Consider the following 21,662-nt stretch of genomic DNA (forward strand, 5'->3'; position numbering starts at 1 on the left):
GAAAAAAGAAGATAGGCTAATATTGTCCATTAAGAAAATAATTGTAGCTACTTTTTTCCTTCCAGTACTTTCTATAAACACAGTTTTATTTGCTTATTATATGATTGTGTTAATCATAAACTTTTTTGTATCTTTCTCTTTCAACACCTTAAGATTTTTAACTGTTTTTTCTTTTTACTGATCATAAGAGCAATTTATGTTCATTGTCAATTTGTGAAAATGCAGAAAAATAAAAAGATGAAAACGTAAATCACTCATAATTTCATCACCCAGAGATAATGATTCAGTTGTTAAGGGTTTTGATAAAAGCTTTTATGTCACATTTTAGAAAACGTTTTTTAGCAAAATTTTCTGCTAATATTTGATCCTAGTTCTTCTTCTTCATTAAGTTTAAATAGCCTGGACCATAACAGAATTTTACCTGGAGAATCTCTAATCAGTGCAGCTACTACAAACAACCCAGTCAGCTTTACCTTTTCCCCACATCCTACTGGCAGAGGTAAGGATCAAAAACTAATGATGTAATGTATGGTGATTAACATAACATAATAATAAAAAAAATAAAATTAAAAAACAACAGCAACAAAAAAACAAAAAAAAAAGCAGAATGTGGAAAGAAGGAGAAAGCGTTGTCAATTTAAACAACAATGTTCCTGTCTTTGAAAGAGTATAAAGTGTAGTTAGAAACAACATGAAACCTGCTCTTATAGTGAATGTGAAAGCTATTCTCCTTCCCTCCCCTGTTGCTTCCTACCCCACAGCTGACTTCTGTCAATTATTATGTCCTCAAGCAGTTGTGGCTTCTAGAAATTCACACTGGGGGGGGGGCCTTCTAGGAGTGTAATAATCTCAAACACTGATATAGCACCGTATGTGTCAGACAGTATTCTAAGTGTTTTTACAGAGATTAATTTCATTTAACCTTCACAACAAAACTAAGAGATAGGTAATGTAATTTTTCCCACTTTGAAGATAATGAAAATAAGGTAAGAAGAGATTTAATAATTTGTCAAGGTCACATTCTTTAAGTGGTGGAGCTAGGTTTCAAACCTATGCAGTCTGTCCTGGAATCCTGTCAATAACCTCTGCACGATATCCGGTTGTAAGGGTAGCTGAGTGATTTGTCTTGAGTTAGTATTATAAGAACACATTTTACTTTGAATTTTTTTTTTCTTTTTGGTGTGGCTTGAGGGTGGTCAAAGTTCTCCCAACCTTCCTCCCTATTCCGCTCTCAACATCCAGCCTATTTCTAAATTTTCTTGATGGTCTCCATGAAATGGTCCAGATGTTTTAGTAAGGCTTATAGTGTAATTTCTTCTTTATTTTAGACTCTTATCATGGATTTTATTTGTTTGTCATTTTTGTTTCTGCTATTGCTGTCATTCTCTCATCTTTTTGTCTCCCAGGAAAAAACCAGCTTGATGCAGGTGCTTCTTGCTATTTCAAACTTAGAAATTCTTATGGCATTGCTCTTTAATCCTATATCCTTGAAAATTATAAATAGTTATTCAGCTACTTCTAATAGTTTATAGTTTATAGATAATAGATGCTGATTTTATTCTTAAACTTAACAACAAATCTCCTTTCTTGCCATTAGATTTGCTCGACATACTGAATCCTGCCTTTCTTACCTTTCTTGATTGCTTCTTCTTTAGTTTCCAGGCTTGGAATGGTTGCCTATCTGTGCCATCACTGAAAAGTCTGGAATGCCAACTGGTGCTGTATTCAGGGTTCTCACAAGCTGCTGGTTGGAGGAGTATGTAAAGATGGTGTCTGTTGATGCTTATGTCACTTATGAGCTAGCTTGTCAGAATTGACCACTGGGTCTCCAGGGGTGTTTCCCATAGGACCAGCTGGAAAAAATATTAAAAGGCAGTATGGTGCAATGAAAAGAACAGTAAATTCAGCATTGAGTTCATATCGCAACTTTATATAATGCCTGTCTTCTTTCTTTTTTTTTCTCCTTCCTTCCTTCCTTCCTTCCTTCCTTCCTTCCTTCCTTCCTTCCTTCCTTCCTTCCTTCCTTCCTTCTTTCCTTCTTTCCTTCTTTCCTTCCTATTTCTAGAAGGAATATGATGCTGTACATAAGAGCCCAGGCTCTGAAGTTAGATTATCTGTGTTCAAAGCTTGATTCCACCCTCTTACAAACTGGGGACCTTGGTCCAATTAACTTCTTTGGGGCTCACTTTCCTTATCTAAGAAGTCACCTCATAAGGCTGTTATGAATATTAAATGAGATAATACCAGTAAAATGCTTAGAATAGTGATTGGCTCATAAGCATTTAATTAATGTTGATTACCATTGTGAAACTCTCTCTTTAGACTAAATTCCCAAAGAGTAGGTATTTTCTTCACTATGTATGTCCAGTGCTTAGCAGAGTAGGTACATTATAAATATTTGTTGAACAAATGAACGAATAAATGAGTGGATGAATCTATCACTAAATAGCTATGTGACATAGGGCATATAATTTAACTTCTTTGAAGATGTGTGCTGGGTATTTGAGATATAATGTGAACTCATAGGGTTGTGGGGAGAATTGCATGAGATAAAAATATAAAAGAGGCTCAAGAGCCCAGAGTTTCAGAGCAAAGGCTTTGATGTCAGGCACAAATAGTCAAGACTTCTTCTGCCACTGGATATAACCTTGAATAGACTGCTACTCCTCTTTGAGCCTCAGTTTCCTCATCTGCAAAATAGACATCATAATTCTTATCTCAGGGATTGATGTAAGGATGAAATGAAACATGTATGTACTTAGAACATTGTTTTCTTTTTTTTTAATTTATTTTATTTTATTTTATTTTATTTTATTTATTTTATTTATTTATTTGAGACAGAGAGAATGAGAGACAGAGAGCATGAGAGGGAGGAGGGTCAGAGGGAGAAGCAGACTCCCCGCCGAGCAGGGAGCCCGATGTGGGACTCTATCCCGGGACTCCAGGATCATGACCTGAGCAGAAGGCAGTCGCTTACCCAACTGAGCCACCCAGGCGCCCAGAACATTGTTTTCTTAAAGTAGTTTGTTATCATGGGAAAGGATTTTGTAAGCTTGAGATTACCATAAAAACAGATTTTGACTTTTTATTAAATAGACAGTTTTCTATTAAATTCTCCCATAATGTGGCACCAGATAAGATTCTAACTGTATTCTGAAAATTTAGACAAGACTGAAGAGAATCAGGAAATCAACTTTTGTTTAAGGAAAAGAATTTGATGGTCATTTTGAGAAGACAAGTTGAGATAATTCAAGCCTCATCACTAGACTGATATGGCCTCCTACAAAGTAATTTTTTAAATGATAGAAAGGTGATTTACCTAAAAGTAAAAATTTGTTTATTATAATCCAGATAGATACATTGTTTTGAATTTCCTAATGATAAGACAGAGAGATGAAGGACACTAAAAAAGTTTGAATCTTAATATTTAATGAGCATAAAATTTTCAGTCTTGTGAAGTAAGATTATTTTCTCCTATTTGATGCGGTGAAATTTATTTTCTTAAGAACTCAAAATATTCCTTCTGTAGAAACTAGGAATGTGAGTTTTTTACAATGACCACTGAGTTGATATCAGGGAGAGGAACACTGTGTTCTCTCTGTTATCCTCCATTACCCCTGAGACTTCATCTCTTACTGGTCTCCCCTCCTCTCTGTACTCGTCACCCAGGCCTACTTGCTGTATCTCTAACAGCCCAAGCATACTCCTACCTCAGGGGCTTTGCATTTGCTATTTCTTCTACCTAGACTATATCTTCCAAATATCCTTAAAGCTGCTTGTCTTACCTCATTCAGGTCTTAAGTATCACCTTCTTGGTGAAGCCTTGTTTAGTCATCTCATTGAACATTGCAGCATGTCACTCCACCCAACTTTCCTGTCCCTACTACCTGCTTAGTATTTCTCCATTGCACTTACCAAAATTTGGCACCACAAGCGGAGTTTTCTTATTTATTTTGTTTATTGTCTGTCTCCTCTGACCTCTTGGCATAAACTTCATAATGGCAGAGATTTTTGTGTGCTTTGTTTGCTGCTGTATCCCTAGCATTTAGAACAATACCTGACATGTTGTAGGCACTCAGTAAATGTTTGATGAATGAGTGAATGAACTCTCCAACAGTTATAATTTCCTGTGGTAAATTTCTGTTTCATAAATAATGCTCTGACCCATATGTCAGATCAAATGTTGTTGGGCAGGTTGCTTAGGTACCATGCTCCAGATGCAGAATTTCAGAAAAATTTTTTCTCTGCAGTTGTAATTTAGTAGACTAGGCTAAATACCATTCCTCCCAAATTCAAATCCACCGAGAACTGTGAATGTAATCTTATTTGGAAATAGGGTCTTTGCAGATGTAATCTTGTTAAAATGGGGTCATACTGGATTAGGGTATGCTCTAATCCAATAGCTGATGTCTTTATAACAGGGAGATTTGGACAGAGATGCACAGGGAGAATGCCATATGATGACAGAGGCAGAGATTACAATGACATGTCGACAAGTCACAGAACACGAAGGTTGCCAGTAACCACCAGAAGCTAGGAAAAGGCAAGGAAGGATCCTCCTCTACAACCTTTAAAGAGAGCATGGTCCTGCTGACATACTGACTTTGGACTTCTAACCTCCAGAACTGTGAGAAATAAATTTCTGTATTTTTGTTTTTGCCACCAAATTTCCAGTAATTTGTTTTAGCATCCAAGGAAACTAATACACATAGGAATTGAGCTCATTCATTCAGCCATTGATTCATTGTGCAAACATTTTTTGAGCATCAGACAGTGTGTTAGGTGATGATAAATGACCCAGTTCTTCCTCTCCTCTAGTTGTTCATAGCCTACTGGCAGAAGCCAAGAAGTAAATAGAAAATTATTGTAATGAGCTTGGGAGAATGGAGGATCAGAAAATTTCTGATTTTCTGAAGTGGTAATTTCTGAATAAGCCAGATGGATGGAGAAGGGAATAGCTTTGTAGGCAGAGGAAAATATGTGCAAAGGAACAGAATTCTGCTGTAGTAGCTTGTGGTGGAGGGGATGCAACTGAAGATTGTGACAGTAGAAATAACCTGTAATAATCCAGGTGAGACATAAAGAGGGTTCTAACTAAGATAGGATAGGATAATATCCGGGAAATCAACTGGTAGTTTAGAGACCTGGGATTCTACAGATTTTGGTGTCTAGTTGATTGGTTCTGGACAAGGATAGGAAAGGAGGGAAATTTCCTTGTTATACAAAGACATGTTCTTTTTAAAAATGGGAGTCATTATAAAGGCTTATAATTCAGAATTTCACTTTTTAGTGAAATTGAAGTGAAAATTTAACGTTTTAGAGATTGAGTGTGTGTGTGTGTGTGTGTGAGGGGCGGGGAAGAGAGGGAGAGAGAGATGCTGGGTCATGGGATCTGAAATATAACCATTTAAAAGGTATCACACTTAGGGAATTTTGTGGTAGTAGAACATGCATTGGATTGGAATCTTGAATCTGAGTTCATATCACAGTCCTGTTTCTTTTTAAACCTTGCGATTTTATCTTTTGGAGTCTTAGTCTCCTCTGGAGGTTAATATTCACTTTACTAATATCACATTATTGTTGGAATAATATGCAATAAAAGTATTTGAAAATTCTTATGAAGCACTGTACAAATATGAATTATTATAACAGATATTTTGACCCTGAGAGGGCTTCTCAGCTAGGTGACTGACTCTAAGGTTCTGTGGTTTACTTTTCTATTCAGGTTTCCACCTAAATCAAATGAGCTTGATTCCCATTTTCCAAACATTCTAATGCCATGAAAATCAACATGAAGTTGTATAAGACTTTGAATAACTTGAGGCAGAGGGGCACTTGGGTGGCTCAGTCAGTGAAGCATCTGACTCTTGATTTTGGCTCAGGTTATGATCTCAGGGTTGTGGGATCAAGCCTTGCTTTGGGCTCCATGCTCAGTGGGAAGTCTATTAGAGATTTTCTCTCTTTCCCTCTGACCCTGCCCCGCTCACTTGGGCGCTCTCTCCTTCTCTCTCTCTCAAATAAATAAATAAATCTTTAAAAATAAATAGATAACTTGAGATAGAAAACTGAATAAACTTACTCTGAATCCTTCATAATTACCCACAAATCTGGCACAAAATTTCTGGTCAAAAACCTGTGTAGAAGACATAAATACATGAACAACAACAAAAAAGATAAATTAATGACATTAAATATGTCTTCAGCCTCACTGTTGGATTTTAAATCTATTGAATTCTTTCAGGTCACCTACATTATTCTTTCCATGACTAGGAAGGCTTATTTTCTGCCATTGCTAAAAATTGCTAGGAACGTAAAGTCTGAAGGGACCAAGACTAGCTAGTTATATGATCCTGTGTTATCCCACTGCCTTTCTTTTTAAAAGAATTACAGTGTGACTGCCTTTTAAATTTACTTTTATTTTTTTTAAACTTCCAAATTATTTTTATATCATTGATCTATTTAATTATCCCTCTCTTTCACTAGCCTCTAGGATCCTTGAGGACAGACACTGTATTTTGTTTCTCTTTATATTTTAAGTCCTTGGTGCCTAGAATGTGTTCTTTATATATGGTGGTTGAATGAATGAAATAAAAGCATTTGAGAAAAAGATTTACAAAGGATTCAACAAACACTTACATTTTAAATTTATTTTCATCAGTAACCATCAGTAAATAATAATTAGCCACCTATAATACCATTATAAAGACTCAACTGATCAATAATTTTTATATATACACAATGGACTTACAGCATCAAACATATACAAAAAAAGATTTAAAAAATATGCACATATTTCAGCAGGCTTGTATCATGAACCTTTGTTTACAGAAAATAATGTTTGATTTATTCATTGCTCCTAATACCATTCTTGGAGTTTTTATTTCATTTCCTTGCAAAAGCAATCACATTCTTAACTCAGCCTCCACTATGAAAATAGGTCACTGTGATAGGTCCTTCAGAATACAAATACAAATGGAATTGATATTTGCAGTTAGATCTGACTTAGATAAGTTCTCATTGTAAAAAAATATAGAGCAATTTGTCTTACCCAGAAGCCTCTCTATTTTTGATAAGAGATTTACCATTCAGAACAGCCAGGCAAGGGGAATTGAAAAACCTTAGCCACAGATCTCTTAGTCACTGAATATTTATTATAGAGTATTTCTTAGTCTTGTTTAAATAAGGAAACAAAGCAAGTTTCCTAATTTGTGAAGATATTTTCAACAAATTTTAAAGATTTTATTTATTTATTTATTTGAGAGAGAGAGAGAGAGAGCTTATACATGCACGTGCATGAGTGAGGAGAGAGGCAGAGGGAGACGCAGAACCAGAGAATCTCAAACAGACTCTGAGCCAAGTGGAGAGCCCAATGTGGGGCTCAATCTCACAACCCTGAGATCATGACCTGAGCTGAAACCAAGAGTCAGATGCTTAACTGACTGAGCCACCCAGGCGCCCTTCAACAAATTTTAAAGGTACTTTTATGTGGTTTTCCAAAGTGCTGAGCCAACTTTGTCATCTGTAGCTAAGTAGTTTTAGATACTAGCACAGGAAATTTTTAGGATCAAGTTGAAATTTCATATAAGAGGGGAAACAGATGTTACAAAGATGAGAAGTAAGTAACTGGGGAGGGTATTCTAGGCCCAAGGAAAAGGGTAAGCATGGTGATGGGTGAGAAGATATGAGTCAGGTTTGTGAATCTGATAGGCCACAGTGAAGTGTTCCTTAATGGTAGGCAGGGAGATGTAGGGAGAGATGGGTAGGTAGAATTTTAACCTTATTTTTTATGCAGTTGGGAGATTTTGAGAGGATTTTGCAGAATGTGGTAGGGATCAGCTATATACTTTAGGAATGTGAATTTTGAAATAGTGTGAAGAAAGGATTTGAGGGACTGAGACTTGGGGAAATTAGAAGAGCCATGAGACTATTCCAATAGTAAAGGTCAGAGCTGAGCCAGAGAGGTAGTAGTGGGAGTGGACTGGGAAGGTGGGGCATCTCCACATTCTACTTTTATGGGAGTCACAGTGGGACACAGGAGTGAGCATCATGGGTTGGAGTACTTTTCTTATTCTACCCTGGAATTTAGCAGGGTCCTGAAGCTAAGTTATGATAAGATGGATTTTCAGAAGGAACAAATGGGGTGCAGACCTCATATTCTCTTTTGCTGAGGGGCTTGAGCTAGACTTGGGAACTTAAAGAGGATATATGACCTGAGGCCTGCAGTAGTATGAATTGTACTCCCCTTCCTTCCTTATTCTTCCCTTGCACTCATCACCTTCTGCTCTGAGGATAGGCAGAACCCTACACTCCCTCTTAGGGCAACTGCAGATGTATAAACAGCTTCACTCTGAGAGACTTTTTGGAATCATTGTGCCAAATCCTAATATTTTTACATTTATTTACATTTTTTTCTTTCCTTTTTTCTTCATTCCCTGCTTAGGAGCTCATATAAAAAATTAGCAAATATCCAGACAGCAATGAAATAAAGCAGGAGGTTAAATCAGGTATCTACTTTACATAATTACAGCAAAGCCTGCCTACTCACCTTTGGTGGAGAGGGCAGTAAGCAATTTTCACCTTACTTTGTCAGGTTACTTGCTAATTTCTGGTCTTGAAGACACAAAGGGACAATTAGGGTAGTCTAGTGAGAGAAGTCTTCTGTTTATTCAACTTTTCTCCCTGCTATTTAACAGAAAGAACATTGAGATGCAAGTCATCAATTAGCTTTATGACCTTGGCATTTAACTTCTCAATTCCTTAGATGCATAAAGTTGTAATGAAGAAAATAAAGAGATCATAGGTACGAGTGCTTTGAAATTTTTTGAGAGCAGATGCAGAAATGCAGAGCATTGTTTTTTGTTACTCCTGAAGGCCTGATTGCTAAAATTTTCAGGTTAGATTGACTTACACAACCACAGACTTGTTTGTCCTCTACACTTTTTCTGACATTAGTGGTAGTACAGTCTATTTTCAATGATCAGCAAATCAATTGTGTTGAGAGATAGAAATGGGACTCAGACCCAGGTAAGACTTCTAACTTAAAATCCATTTTCTTGGGGCATCTGGGTGGCTCAGTTGTTAAGTGTCTGCCTTCTGCTCAGGTCATGATCCAGGGTCCTGGGATCAAGCCCCACATCGAGCTCCTTGCTCAGCAGAGAGCCTGCTTCTCCTTCTCCCTCTACCCCTGCTTGTGTTCCCTCTCTTGCTGTCTCTCTCTCTGTCAAATAAATTAATAAAATCTTAAAAAAATCCATTTCCTTTCCAGCATGCTTCTGCCCTCATGGCATCTCGTAAAGTAGTGTGTGTGTGTGTGTGCGTGCGTGTGTGCATGTGTGCGTATGTGTGTATGAGAGACAAAGAGAGAATGTGTGTGTGTGTGTGTGTGTAGGAGAGAGAGAGAATGTGTGTGTGTGTGTGTGTGTGTGTAGGAGAGAGAGAGAGAGAATGTGTGTGTGTTTACAAAAATACAAAAATGCAAATGCAGACTCAGGGCCTTATGAACCGAAATCTGTAGCTCTAGAATGCTGACTTATCACTCTCCTTCCCTTTCCCTAACATTGCTTCATTCCCTTCTCCATCTTTTTATCAATATTTCTCTTCCTTGCCCTTTTTTTGGGGGGGGGTTAATTTTCTGCTTTATATAAGATGGTGATAGTATTGATGGTTGTTGCTAATTACAGGGGTTGATATGGTAGGAATGTATTAGGATTATTTTTTGTTATTCACTTTGTTTAAGAGAAGCCTATTATTTGAAGGGTTTTTGATTTGCTTAAAACCATGCTTTCCTCTGGTGCTTCTAAGCCACCTCCCATGGTCTCAGGCCCAGCTAACCTATCTGCCAGGACTGTTTCCCCAGCAACCAGTGTTACTTTTGGACATTGTATTTCTTCTCAGAGCCTTACCTCTCTCCTTCAGCTGCTTGAAGTTATACCTCTTTAGACCATTATGCAGCCACTTCTTCAGATACTATGATACTACTCTTTCCCTTTTGAGTCAGTCGAGGCATCAGCTGGTAATGAGCACTGCTATGCAGTGGTAGAGTGCAGCTCTGAGTTAGAGGAGAAGTTTGAGAAGCACAGACAGAATCAGGCCAACCTTGTCTTTTTGTAATGGATTTGGTTATACTGAAATAAGTGGGAAATTATCTGGAACTCGAAAAAGATACATCCACTAATAAGTAAAAATAGATGATTCTCTACTTTGTGTAAGGCACTCTTAGGTCTTGTGGGGGATACCGGAAAGAATTTTGTATTCTGGGACACTTAGAATTCTGGCAAGAGAGATGAGGCATGTTCATTAATAACTACAATGCAAGATAGAATGTGTATCACATGTTATAATATAGAAGAATGTAGCATAAAGAAGATGGAGGTTGGATGACTGAATGGATAGAAGGGAATTTTAAAGGACTCTCTGGAGATAGAAGTGACTGTGGTGAGATAGAGTTAAAAAAAAAAAAAAAAGGAGGAAGAGATATAAGAACATTTTCAGTAAAAGGAGTTTAATTGCTCTGTCCCCCAAGCAGGAGGCAGGCACTGGAAATACGGAAGGGAACTAAAAACACCAAAAATCCTCTATCTTACAGAGTTTATATTCTCCTGGGGAAAAGCAGGCAATAAACAATATACATAATTAGATAGTGATCAATGCTCAGGGGAAAAAATAACGGCAGGATGGAGGATATGGAACGTAGAGTGGGAGGAGATGGTGGTGAGGACAGACCTTACTGAGATAGGAAGTGAGAGAGCAAACTAGGCAGCCATGGGGGCTGGGGGAGAAAAGATTCAACGAAATCTGCCTAGTGTGATAGAAGCACAGCTAGGAGGGCAGGATGGCTGAAGAGGAGTGGTGGGGGGAAGGGGGATGTGGTAGGAGATGAAATCAGAGAAGTATTGGAAGGCCACATCCTGAAGGGCCTTTTAGATCACATAAATGAATTTCAGTTAAGGGACCAGTTTCTTTGTGCCATAAGTGAAGAGAAGTACTGGAAACATTAAATCAAAATTATAAAAATAATTCTGCTCCTTGCTCTTCAATGCCTTCTTGTACCAGCATCTTTGCCTAGTACCAGAAGGATCAATACTGGGGTAGGTTGCCAACACTGATGTCAGTTTGAAAACAGACAGTGGGGAAAATTGAACTTCACTCAGGAGGTATTTGTATTCAATAATTAAGTAGGGAACCTGGATGGCTCATTGAGTTAAGTGTCTGCCTTTGGCCTGGGTTTTGATCCCAGGGTCCTGGGATTGAGCACCCTCATCGGGCTCCCTGCTCAGTGGAGATACTGCTTCTCTGTCTCCCGTTCCCCCTCCTTGTATTCTCTCTCTCTGTCAAATAAATGAATAAAATCTTTAAAAAATGATGAAGCACTGTATTTTAGACCTGAAGGGTCTTAGATTGAGCTGGTGTGATCTTTTAATTTTATGGGTGAAGAGATAAGGACTCTAGGAGAAGAATAGAGACCAAGGTGACAGAATCAGTTAGTGGCAGACTGAGGACTAGAATCCATGTTAGAACCCTGAACCACAGCTGCCTTTCGATATCCGTGTATTAACCCAGTGGCTTGCAGAGAGGTCATGTACATATTGTGGGAGGATAGATGAGGGAGTGCTTTTGAGCTTGTTTTTCACATAAGCCTTTTTCATTAAGGACAAGAACAATAAGGACAAGGACTCCTCCTTCTCACCTCTCCCTGGAGAGCCCTTCTGTGCCTCCCTTGTTGGCAATTGCCCATTTATGTTATAAACCCGTTGAACAGGGAGTGTGCTGATTTTGTGGTTCACCTCTTACTAAGACCTCCTTGGTCCTCTGGTAACTGATCTTATTTGACCGATGATTGCAAATTATCATATAATGTTAATAATATTAGTCTCTTAACTGAAATTCATTTAACCTGTCTCAGCAGACATTTTATGCATGTTATAGTTCCCTGTTGAGACCACTGGGGCTGAGAACCAAGGAAAATGTGATCAGAAAGGGCTTAAATGGAAATAACATATAATGAGGCTGGCTTAACCCTGGGGTTTTGAATTGGAAAACTGCATTGTAAAATGCTCAGTTACAATAGGAGGTCTTTGTCATGATTCTGAGGGGATTACAATCAAACTGCGATGTGTTCTTTGCCACATGCCTTAGTTATCTTAACACAGGCATCTTAATGCACTCTAATATATCAAATATTAAATGTGAAAAGGGAAGGTAAAATTTGGAATTTATTTATCTTAGTCACTTGTGTGCTCATGAAAATATACTATTCTTTGCCAAGGTCGTCATTCATTCAGTCATTTATTCAGAATCTATGTGATACAGGGAAAATATATGCTTTGGAGTCAGAGAGTCTAGTTTGAATTCTTGTCTTGTGGATTACTACCTGTGTGACCTTCGGTAGGTTACTTAATTCCTCTGAGCCTCCACTTTTTTCAGAATGAAGTGAATATCTATTTCGTATGATTGTTACAAGAAAAAAAAAGGTAAATTTTAAAATGTTTAATACAATGCATACAGTAGGCACTTCATTACTAGTGTTTAAAGAGAGTACTGTGGAAATTCTGAAGAGGTAGTGAATGTTTGAGGTAATCAGAGATGGCTTTTTGGAGGAAGTGACTTTTTTTAAAGATTTTATTTATTTATTTGAGAGAGAGAGCAGGAGCAGGGGAGCCAGAGGGAGAGGGGGTGGGAGAAGCAGACTCCTCACTGAGCAGGGAGACTGACATGGGACTCAATCACAGGACTCTGAGATCATGAGCTGAGCCGAAAGCAGACGCTTAACCGACTGAGACACTCAGGCACCCTTTGGAGGAGGTGACTTTTGAGATGGATTTTGAAGGCTAAGAAGCAGTTTATCAGATGCAGAGGGAATGGAAGGGCAGTCAGGTAGAGGGAAAAGTTTGGTTGGAGTCTAGAGGTAAAGATGAGGTTGGAGAGACAGGTGGGTGGGTAAAACAGTTGTTAAGCATCTGCCTTCTGCTCAGGTCATGATCCCAGGCTCCTGGGATCGAGTCCTGCATTGGGCTCCCTGCTCCGCGGGAAGCCAGCTTCTACCTTTCCCACTCCCCCTGCTTGTGTTCCCTCTTTCGCTGTCTCTTTCTCTGTCAAATAAATAAATAAATAAATCTTAAAAAAAAACCCAGTTCATTTATAGTTTGATATGATTTGAATAGTGTTAGGAAAGTTCTACTCTCTATCCCATTTATAAATATATCCTTCATCTAGGTGCCAAGATATGTGTATGTGGAATATAAGTTTTCATTCTCTGCATGTTTCTTTCAAAATTCAAATGTTCTTTTAGAATATAAAATTGATCCATTTCAATTTAATAAATTTAAAATATCTATGTGCCAAGCATTGTGCTAATCACTCAGAAAACTACAATTAGAAAAAGACTTGAACTTACCCTCAAGTAACTAAAAAAATGATGGGAAGGTCAATCTATAAATCAGTATCTTAGGTGCTACTACTGAGGAAATTAAAAAATACAGAAAGAGGAGTATTGCTTGAGCTAAAGATGAATAAGACTTCCAATTGTTTTTTGTTTTTTGTTTTTTTTTTGAAATCATTAGGACTTTAGAGGGAATTTGTTAAACATGAATTGGATAGCTTGGGTGCCGGGGGATCCTTGGGAGGTAGGCTGGGGAGGCAGGGCTTATATTTTACAATTGTGCCTTTGGCTAGACCTGCCCCTAGAGAAAGAATGCAGTTGGGGCATCTGGGTGGCTCAGTTGGTTAAGCCTCTGACTCTTGGTTTCGGTTCAGGTCATGATCTCATGGGTCATGAGATTGAGCCCCCAGTGGGCTCTGCGCTCAGCATGGAGTCTGCTCGAGATTCTCTCTCTCTCCCCCTCCTTTTGTTCACGCATGTGCTCTCTCTCAAATAAATAAAATCTTAAAAAAAAATGCAGTTGTTTGTAGGTTCTGAGAAGATATTTGAGAGAGTAAACTCTATTTTCCATGCTCATTAGCACAATATATGTGTGGTTGATGTTTGACATATGAAATATGAATTATGCATGAGCAATAGGGATGAAATTGTTGTCATGATAAAAATTTAATTACTATACACTATATTGCTGATGAGACAGCAAATTGAATACCACTGACAAGTTGTCTCAACAGTGAAATGTGTTTGATGAAATGTCCAGTCAATGATGAGATAATGAATTATCCTAACTAGAACTATGATAACGGTAGCTTTGAAAAAACACTGCCCAGAGGAAATTGAAATTACATAAGTGAATCCTTGATTTTTGCTTTTTTGAGGACAAGGAATACATGTCATGCCACTGGACTTTAATAATAATGATAATAGACTAGAACTTTCTGACTTTTAAGAAAGAATAGAGTATAAATCTATCTGGTTACAAATTGAGGTGATTTCCCATTTTATTTTGTTTTATAAAATCTGGAAATCTCATTTCAACATTTTTGGTAATGAAATGAAGTATTTATTGTTTATATGCCATGTATGGGTGCTTTCATATTCATTATATCAAAGCAATATCAATAACTCCATTTTGCCAAAATGGAATCTGAGGCTCAAAGTAGATAAATGACTTGCCCAATGTCACATGATTTGAAACAGAGCTAAAATTTCAACTCAGATCTACCTCGTTTCAAATCCTTATGTCTTTCTACTATAAAACATTGACCCTATTGGTTAAAGAATAGAGGACTGCAAATATTTTATATTACATTTGGAAAAATTGAGAATGAAAAGATAGGGCCTTGCAAATCTTTTTTTTTTAAATTTTATTTTATTATGTTATGTTAATCACCATACCTTACATCATTAGTTTTTGATGTAGTGTTCCATGATTTATTGTTTGTGTATAACACCCAGTGCTCCATTCAATACATGCCCTCTTTAATACCCATCACCAGGCTAACCTATACCCCTCCCCCTCCCCTCTAAAACCCTCAGTTTGTTTCTCAGAGTCCATAGTCTCTCATGGTTCATCTCCCCCTCCGATTTCCCCACCTTCATTTTTCCCTTCCTACTATCTTCTTCTTCTTCTTCTTTTTTTTAACATATAATGTATTATTTGTTTCAGATGTAGGTCTGTGATTCATCAGCCTTACACAATTCACAGTGCTCACCATAGCACATACCCTCTCCAATGTCTATCACCCAGCCACCCCATCCCTCCCACCCCCCACCACTCCAGCAACTCTCAGTTTGTTTCCTGAGATTAAGAATTCCTCCTATCGGTGAGATCATATGATACATGTCTTTCTCTGATTGACTTATTTCGCTTAGCATAATACCCTCCAGTTCCATCCACGTTGTTGCAAATGGTAAGATTTCTTTTTTTTTTTGATGGCTGCATAATATTCCATTGTGTGTATATACCACACCTTCTTTATCCATTCATCTATTGATGGACATCTTGGCTCTTTCCATAGTTTGGCTATTGTGGACATTGCTGCTATAAACACCGGGGTGCACATACCCCTTTGGATCACTACATTTGTATCCCTGGGGTAAATACCCAGTAGTGCAATTGCTGGGTCATAGGGTAGCTCTATTTTCAACTTTTGAGGAACCTCCATACTGTTTTCCAGAGTGGCTGCACCAGCTTGCATTCCACCAACAGTGTAGGAGGGTTCCCCTTTCTCTGCATCCCCGCCAACATCTGTCATTTCCCGACTTGTTAATTTTAGCAATTCTGACTGGTGTGAGGTGGTATCTCATTGAGGTTTTGATTTGGATTTCCCTGATGCCGAGCGATGTTGAGCACTTTTTCATGTGTCTGTTGGCCATTTGGATGTCTTTGGAAAAATGTCTGTTCATGTCTTCTGCCCATTTCTTGATTGGATCATTTGTTCTTTGGGTGTTGAGTTTAAGAAGTTCTTTATAGATTTTGGATACTAGCCCTTTATCTGATATGTGATTTGCAAATATCTTCTCCGATTCTGCCAGTTGTCTTTTGGTTTTCTTGACTGTTTCCTTTGCTGTGCAAAATCTTTTTATCTTGATGAGGTCCCAATAGTTCATTTTTATCCTTACTTCCCTTGCCCTTGGCAATGTTTTTAGAAAGAAGTTGCTGCAGCTGAGGTCGAAGAGGTTGCTGCCTGTGTGATTAAACCCCTGGCCAGACTTACCAAAAAGAAAAGAGAAATGACCCAAATAAATAAAACCATGAATGAAAGAGGAGAGATCACAACCAACACCAAAGAAATACAAACAATTATAAGAACATATTATGAGGAACTATATGCCAGCAAATTAGATAATCTGGAAGAGATGGATGCATTCCTAGAGATGTATAAACTACCAAAACTGAATCAGGAAGAAATAGAAAACCTGAACAGACCCATAATCACTAAGGAAATTGAAGCAGTAATCAAAAATCTCCCAACAAATAAGAGCCCAGGGCCAGATGGCTTCCCAGGGGAATTCTACCAAACATTTAAAGAGGAATTAATACCTATCCTTCTGAAACTGTTCCAAAAAATAGAAATGGAAGGAAAACTTCCAAACTCATTTTATGAGGCCAGCATTACCTTGGTCCCAAAATAAGACAAAGACCCCATCAAAAATGAGAATGACAGACCAATATCCCTGATGAACATGGATGAAAATCTTTTTGAATTAAAGAGAAAATACAGTTGATCAGTTAATTACATCACACTATAATCTCTCCCTTAGCAAGAACTTATTGTCTGGGTCAATCTTTCTTAAATTGGTTTGCTCATTTAAATCTCATGGAGGATCTTTTAAACATAAGCATTTCTGGGCTTACCACAAAAAGATTCTGCTTTCTTCTTTCAGTATGTTTCAGTATGGAACCTATTTGATTAGGTTTCCTATGTGATTCTGAAGTGTACCCAGGTTTGGGATCTACAGTTTAGCCAAAGTGATGAGTGGCTTATTCTCTCTAGTTATCTCTGCCTTGTTGTATGTACAGTTGCCCAGATCATGGTTAAAGCTCTATTTTATTTGTTGTTGTTTGTTTGTTTGTTTATTATTGGGGGGAAAGTGTAATAGGAAAAGAACAAGTTTAATTCCCTCACAGTTAGTGCTTTTCAAAGAGAGGTCAATGAGCCACCTATGTAGACTCACATTTGGTTGTTAAAAAGTAGATCTATTATAAGAGTAGGAGAATTTTAGAATTAATGTGTAGAATACCAAGTCAAGCAATAGCTGAGATATAATTTACATACAATAAAATGTATAAATCTTAAGTGTTGGGTTCAGTAAATTTTGATAATTGCAAATACTCATGTAACCACCACCCAAAACTTCACCCTAGTCACCTGACGCTTCTTTCCAATCACCTCGGACAAAATTCTTAGTTTTTTTTGTCACCATAAGTTAGTTGTGCCTCTTCTAGAACTTCATGTGACTGGAATCATACAGAATATATGCATTTGTGTCAGGCTTCTTTTGCTCAACATAGTGTTTTGAGTTCATTGATTTTGCAAACATTAGTAGTTCTTTCCTCTTCCTTGTATAGTTTTGCATTGTATTAATACAATACAACATTTTTGTCCATTTAATTATTGCTTGGGGGTGCCTGGGTGGCTCAGTCAGGTAAGCATCTGACTCTTGATCTCTGCTCAGGTCATGATCTCAGGGTCGTGAGATTGAGTCCCACATCAGGCTCCGCACTCAGTGTGGAGTCTGCTTGGGATTCAGTCTCTCTCTCTCTCTTTCCCTCTGCCCCTCTCCCTGCTCACACTCTCAATCTCTCTCTCTCAAATAAATAAATAAATCTTTAAAAATATTGCTCAATTATTTATGTATTTTTGCTATTATAAATAAAGCTATTATGAACATGTTTGTACATAAGTACGTTATGGACATAAGTTTTTAGTTTTCTTGGATAGGTACCTGGGAGTTGAATTGCTGGATCCTAGAATAAATATTTTTTAACTTTATAAGAAACTGCCAAATAATTCTTCAAAGTAATCGTACCATTTTATACTCCCACCAGCAATGTATGAGAGTTCCAGTAGCTTCACATCCTCAAAATTTGGCATAATCAATATTTTTTATTTTAGCCACTTTAGTATATTTGAAGTTTCTATCACCTTTTCAAAAAATTGAAAAGCAGTTTTTCATCTCACTTGAGAGATCAACTTAATAAAAGAATACTCCATTAAAATGGTGGACAATTAATAAATGCACTCTGATAAGTATCAGAGAACAGGATAAAGAAGAAAGTAGGCAAGAACTATACTTTGGGATAGCTATGTAATGAGAGAGAAAATTAGTTTCTATTTGGTAACAGATACAGTGATTGAGCTGGTTAGCTTGGATTTAGGGGCTTATATTACTTTTAACTCTTGACCTAATTTATGTCTTTATGTTCTAATATATTAAATAGATATTTGCTATCTAACATTTTATGTAGCATTGCTTTAATGAAAATTGCTGTTTTTGAAGAAAGGTACAGAAAAAATCAGATTGCTAAAGACCTACTTCTGGTAGGTAGTATTCCATGTGTAGGAAGTGTCTAAAATACACATTTCTAATCAGCACTGGGGTTTGCTTGGTGATTCCTAAGTAAATTTCAGCCATAGTGTCTAATACAGTTGTATGGGCATCTTTCAACCCTAACACCTACTTATAAATATCAGCATCATATGTCCTGTTGAAGACCTTGTCATGGATCAGCTTGTTAACACGTTGTGCCATGCTCATATATCTGGCCCTTTCACCAGACTGATGCCTGACAGACAGAGCTTCTTATGTACCCTCAGAACAAAGCACAGATACTGCTTTGGATATATATACTTGGATGGACTGGTACTCATGTAATGAGATTTGATGCAGGTATCTTGAGATCAATCTTGTCTAATGAGCCACATGGATAATTTTAAGTTTTCTAATAGCCACATTAAAAACAGTAAAAAGAAATGTGTAAAATTAATTTTAATAATATATTTTATTAACTCAGTATATGCATCCAATATATTATCATTTTAACATGTAATAAATATAAAAATTATTAGTATTTATATTACTTTTTTCCCCTAAATCTTCATAACCCCATATCTGTTTCTCACTTATAGTATAGTTCAATGTAGTTTCTCAGCCACACTAACCACATTTCAAGTGTTCAATAACCATATGTGGCTAGTGACTACTATATTGGACAATGTAGCTTAGATATTGACTTAGTAAAAACTACAAACTGACTTACAGAAGTTTATAGTTTGGTCTTTCTAACAAAAGTTCAAAAAGAATTATCTTCTTTCTACTGGGCCTTCAGATAATGTAATTAGAACCTTGCTATAGAGGGTATAGATTCCCCGCTAGCACCTGAGTATGCTGTCATAATAACATAGCTGTTTTAATTGTACACCTACCCTGTGGTAATACTTTATCCATTATCACATTTAAGTCACATGACAAACTTAAGCAATAGGCATTATTCACATTTTACAGATGAATTAACTATGGCCCAAATGGTTAAGTAATTTGCCAAAGGTTACATACTTGATAAGTACAGGTAAGGAGCACAAGCAGGACTTGAATTCAGGTACTACTAATGGGTTCTGAGGTTCTTCCCTCTCCCAGTAAACTGCAGTCATTCCCTGCAATCCTCATCCCTCCCTTCCTTCCTCTCTTCTTTATATTCCTTCCATTGATATCCTGGGAATACAAAAACAATACATACTCCTTTCTCTTGAGAAATTCACAGTTTAATAGCATAGAGGGACACGTAAAAATATAAATTAAAATAGAGCAGGGTGGGTCCCATTATAGAAGTGTGAACATAATGTTTTGTTCACCAGGAAAAGAGTGGCTGGATCTTCTGGTTGGTGAATGGAGTGGTGTTCAAATGCACGGAAACAGTGAGGGGGGGTGGGGGACATAGTTGAGCTGATCTTGAAGATAACCAGGTAAATGAGAGGGAAAGAAGTGTTCTTGGCAGAGGGATTACTAGGTGCAAAGGCAGAATCCCATTGTATGATCTACTGTGTTCTGGTGAATCTAGCACAAAAATCCCAATGGATCTACTAACTGGTGAGAATTTCAGTGTGGCAAGAAACTTGAGGTAAGAGAACGAAGGCAAGGGGAGTGTGGAAAAAGAGTAGTTATAAGAGACTGAAAAGTTGCTTGAACCCAGATTAGAAATGCCAAAATGGGAAGTTTGGATTTTATCATGAAGACAGTGAAGGGTTATTAGATATTTTTAAATTAGAGCAGTGAAAGGATACTTTTTGTGGGGGCTATGGAAACCAATATTGTAATTACCATTATTACTTAAATAAGAATGTTTTCTATATAAACTGTGGATTGAAACAGGTCTTCAATTTTACTTTTCAGAATTCTGTAATTCTGTATGTATGTATGTATGTACATGTACAGAATATTTCAAGTACATAAATTGATTTCATCCTGGAAACATTTTATAAGTAATGTGAGGATTGCTATTATGCCCTTTTTGGAAACGTAGTAACTTTTAAATGAGGTGCCAAATATAATGTATCCTTTTAATAAGGAAAAGTTTCATGATTTTCATCATGTTCTTGGAGGGATCTGGTTGTGACATGCAATTTTTTAAGAACCTATGCTTCCCATGACACCTGACACCTAGGAGTCTGAAATGACTTTCCAATTTTACTAGTTAGTAGAGTTAGAACTAGAACCCAGATCTCTGAACTCCTAATCTAGTGCTCTTTCCATATTCCACTTTGTAAGAAAAGTCTTTCCTGTGACCATTAATCCCAGTATCTTTGCATCAGCTTTTTCTTTATAAAAGACTTTATCCTGGTACCATTGCATAAGTTTTTTCCTTGTAAAAACTTTATCTCAGGTGTTGGCTAGACCAGAATCTGATAGGGTTCATTTGCACAAAGAATACATATGGTTGATCTGTCATTTATCATAATTATAATCTTTTTTATTTTATTTATTTATTTATTTATTTATTTTTATTTATTTGCGAGAGAGAGAATGAGAGACAGAGAGCATGAGAGGGAGGAGGGTCAGAGGGAGAAGCAGACTCCCTGCCGAGCAGGGAGCCCGATGCAGGACTCGATCCCGGGACTCCAGGATCATGACCTGAGCCAAAGGCAGTCGCCTAACCAACTGAGCCACCCAGGCGCCCTATAATCTTTTTTAAAAATAAATTTATTCTTTTTAAAAGTTGCATGACAGTCTATAGTATGTACCTTAATTTATTTAGCTATTTTTCTTTGAGGGATATTTTGATTATTTCCAGTTTTTTACTATTATAAACAGTGCTACAATGCATAACCTTATACAGGCATTTTAGTTCAATATGTATTTTTACAGGATAGATAACCAGAAATGAAGCCAAAATTTTAGTAGAAATAGTCTTCCTATGAGATTGTACCCATGACTGTACATCTTTGCCACCACTGGATATTATCGATTTTTTATTTTTTTAATTGAGATATAATTGACATAACACTATATTGGTTTTAGGTATACAACATAATGATTATATACATATATATGTATATATATATGAAAATGATCACCATAATTTTAAGATCTATTCTTTTAAGTTTTCATCATAAAAAAAGAGTTATAACTATGTATGATGATGGACTTATTAGCTATAGTCACTATGCTATATATTATATCCCCAGAACTTATTGTACTTTTGACCACTTTTACCCATTTTTGCCCCTTCCCCCATGTCTGGCAATCTCCAATCTGTTCTCTGTATTTATGAGTTTATTTT

The 21,662-nt window shown here is 37.1% G+C and overlaps 1 protein-coding gene across 1 annotated transcript in view; it reads left to right on the plus strand.

The window, feature by feature from the left end:
* LOC129046364 (disks large 1 tumor suppressor protein-like) overlaps positions 1-21,662 on the plus strand; it is a 562,187-nt gene that overhangs the window by 455,417 nt on the left and 85,108 nt on the right. The window lies entirely within an intron of this gene.

Source organism: Mirounga angustirostris, unplaced genomic scaffold, assembly GCF_029215605.1.
Source record: "Mirounga angustirostris isolate CCGP_5_RB_7025 unplaced genomic scaffold, mMirAng1.0.hap1 SCAF_13, whole genome shotgun sequence".
Taxonomy (NCBI): domain Eukaryota; kingdom Metazoa; phylum Chordata; class Mammalia; order Carnivora; family Phocidae; genus Mirounga; species Mirounga angustirostris.